The sequence below is a fragment of the Micropterus dolomieu genome, linkage group LG04 (assembly GCF_021292245.1).
Source record: "Micropterus dolomieu isolate WLL.071019.BEF.003 ecotype Adirondacks linkage group LG04, ASM2129224v1, whole genome shotgun sequence".
Classification (NCBI taxonomy): domain Eukaryota; kingdom Metazoa; phylum Chordata; class Actinopteri; order Centrarchiformes; family Centrarchidae; genus Micropterus; species Micropterus dolomieu.
The window spans coordinates 9,033,071-9,036,460 of NC_060153.1; the positions used below are offsets into that span (position 1 = coordinate 9,033,071).

Below are 3,390 nucleotides of genomic sequence, written 5' to 3' on the forward strand. Positions count from 1 at the left end.
TCCATCACAGTAAGTTGCATCACTTGAATTTTTACAAACATTTGCTAAAAAGTTTACGTGTCTTTTGTTGTGTTTGCACTTTTCAGTATTCGTTAAATAAGCAACTTTATTGGAATGTAACCAACTGGTGCTTCATAAGCATTGTTAGGTAAATTACTTGTAAAATGTAACAAGTTACCAAGTAGTAATTGAAAAAATAATTACATTGTTCCACAAACTAGGGCAAGCTATTCAGAACCAAAACTACAATCATGGCCCCACTGTAGCCTACTCTTCTTTGGAGCCTTCATATAAGACAATTAAATAAAATCTCTCTGTGGGATCCAAACCTGAGAAGGTTTTTAACGATCTCACCGGGACTGAGAAAACAAAGATTTTATTCAAAAATATGTAAAACTTACTGTAAAAAAAAAAAAGCATTTTAAAATTACTTAATTAAAATGCATAGGTTATACTTAGGTTTGTTGGCATAGAGCGTCTGAGCCTTTCATCATCACATTTAATCAGTCTGATTGATGACTTGAGTTTTTACCCAAACCAAACCCTGATTCATGAGTATGGACTTAGTTCTTTGCCTCTTAAGTAATCAATGAACGCTGTGCAGTGTGCTCATTAAAGGAGTGATTTGCTCGGGGCTGTCATTCCAAAGATTGACCAGTCGTCATGTGTTGGACAAAATGCCAGTCTGATAAATCCCATTTAAAAACACTCAATCTTGTGACTGCAATTTGCTTATTAATATATAAACATTTTAAATAAGCTGTGCACTTGAAAACCTGAGTTCTGCATAACTGAGTTCAAAAGATGATGTGATATCTGATTGCCTTTTTACCTTCTGACCTTTAAGCCCAAAAAAACTATAAAACTGCTAAGGGCCCTAAAAGAGCACATTTCCTAGACTCTGATGAGATGTAGCACAATGAACAGACGCATACTGGGACATTACTTTTCATAAAATACATCTTCTATTACTAAACCATATTCGATACACAGGAGGTATTATCCATAAAAGCAATTTGACAGAATTCCTTTCTTATGCCATACCCTACAGACCAGTGCAGTGAATCCTGTAAGACTGGTGAAAGTCATCAATACTCCCTGAGAGAAGATGGAGAGGGATGACAGAATGGCTGGATGCAATCAATATGCTTTTGGCAGTGAGGTTAGGTTTTATTCCCTTTGTAAGCTATCCAGTTTTTTTTAAACATTTAAATCATTTGTCAATGATTTTACAGAAAAACTGCAGGAAAAAAAATGCCTCATTGTTGTAGACAATAAAGTAGTGTCAAACAGTGTACTATCAGTATTGTATCATGATGTGCAAGCTTTATTTGATAGAGACACTAATGAAATTGCAGACAAAATGATCTGCCCAGTTACTCTTTTTTTCTGGTCAGCATTTATCCATTATCTGCTGCGAGATTTATCTTTTCATATTGGTGACAAGCTGACTGAGTAAGACTGCATTCAGCTCTCGTGCTGAATGAAGTTCTTTATGGGAAATGTGCCAAGTTTCCTTTTCTAATGAGTTGGCTGGTAGACTTCAGGTCATAGAGATAAGCTGCAGCTTAATAACAAAATCTGCTTGCGTAGAGATTTGTCTGCAAGTTAATTATTGAATAGTAAGGTGATACATTCAGTAATTCTATATTTTTGATAATGAAATTTAAATTTATCAACAAACCTGATGACTGAAACATAAGCTACTATAAGCCGTAAAAAAAAATGTTTCAAAGAAGCTCCTTGCTGCTCTGGAAAACAATAGTATGTCTGAAAAGTTTCATTCTGGTTTTCATCAGTATCACAGGACAGACAGCCCTTCTCAGAGTCACTAATGACCTTTTTAATGAATGCAGATGCTGCCTTTAACACAATTGCTCCCCTTGGGTTATGTGATCAATTGTTATGTGGATGACACACAGTTGTACCTTCCTGTTAAACCCACTAACCTCAGTATGCTGTGTACTCTACAGGACTGCCTGTTTGATATAAAAACCTGGATGTCGATATATTTTCTTCAGCTCAGTTCTAATAAAACAGAAATCCTTGTTATTGGGCCTCAATATATCACAAAACAAATACTGCCATCTACTGGTGACCTGTCACAACATAGTAAGCCTGTTGCAAGAAATCTTGGTATCCTGTTTGACAGCAATTTATTTTTTAAGCAACATTTCACTAAGTTTGTCCAAATTATGTTTTTGATCAACTCATAAATATTGCAAAAATTAGATTGTAACTTTTAGAGATTCAGAAACTGTGGAACATGATTTTATCTCCTCGTGCCTTGATTATTGCAACAGCCTCTTCTAAAAAGCAACAACTTTGACAGGACAGCTTTGAACCAGAACCAAGAGGTATGATCACATCACATCACACCTGTTTAAGCCTCTTTCAGTCCCTGATTGATTTTAAGATATTATTGATTACTTGTAAGGCTCAAGATTATAATATGAACCTTTTAATCCCTTTGCATAGTTGGCTGAACTCAAGGGGACAGAGCTTTTGTTTTCAGGGCCCTGAAACTCTGGAGCGACCTGCCAGAGGAAATTAGGCTGCCTATGTGAGTCTCTTCTTATAAGTCTTTTCTTTATTGAAAAGCATATCCTTATTTTATCTGAGATGCCTCTTTATTTTAGTGTTTTTCTATTTTCTTGTTATTATTTCTTAATTTTATTTTGCCCCTCATGTATTTTATCATTCACTGTGATATTCCATTTCATCTTTCTCTCTGCGTCTCTGTGAAGTGCTTTGTACTTTGTTCTAATAAGTATGGAACTGTTGTAACTTTCACAAGGTTTTTACAGTATATTAGTTGTTCCACTGGTCTGTATTGCAGGTTGCAGGTTTACAGCGTTACAGCACTAATATTGACTTGGAGAACCTGCTCAGCTACAGTACGTGGTTGTTAGGATTGACAGACAAAACAGCATACTCAAACAAGCAGCTTGAAAGGTGAGTTAGGACGTTTTTTTACATCATCTTTTGGGCTGGTCCATCTTGCTCAACAGACAAAGGCTGCCACCTTGTGCATTTGGATTATCGCTACAAAACCGCAATGCACAATGAATACCATCACAGAAATAAACCGTCTCTACAGCTACTATAGAAGTACTGAGCTCATACAAATAAAAAGCAGCATTAGCTACTGTATTGCAAAAATCTAAATAAGGGTACCTTGTGGAGGTCTTGCTGTTTAAATGAATGGAAAGGATTTAAGAGTGTCCTCTTGTACAGTACGCTGTACAAGGATTGCATTTTGTGGACATTTAGCACCATCTTGTGGTATCAAATATTCAGAAGCTCTGAATATGTTCAAAGCCAGTAACCGACAGAAAATGACATAAGTCAAATTAAACCTGAATTTTTAATACCTGCAGACTGAATATC

General features: G+C 35.9%; 1 long non-coding RNA gene across 1 annotated transcript in view; it reads left to right on the forward strand.

Moving 5' to 3' along the window:
* Window positions 1-3,087, forward strand: part of LOC123969107 — a 5,218-nt gene extending 2,131 nt beyond the window's left edge. The window contains exons 3-6 of the long non-coding RNA XR_006824629.1: window positions 1,052-1,162; window positions 2,304-2,357; window positions 2,479-2,563; window positions 2,840-3,087. This is a non-coding gene — a long non-coding RNA (uncharacterized LOC123969107). The remainder of the gene's footprint in view (window positions 1-1,051; window positions 1,163-2,303; window positions 2,358-2,478; window positions 2,564-2,839) is intronic.
* The last annotated feature ends 303 nt before the right edge of the window (window positions 3,088-3,390 follow it).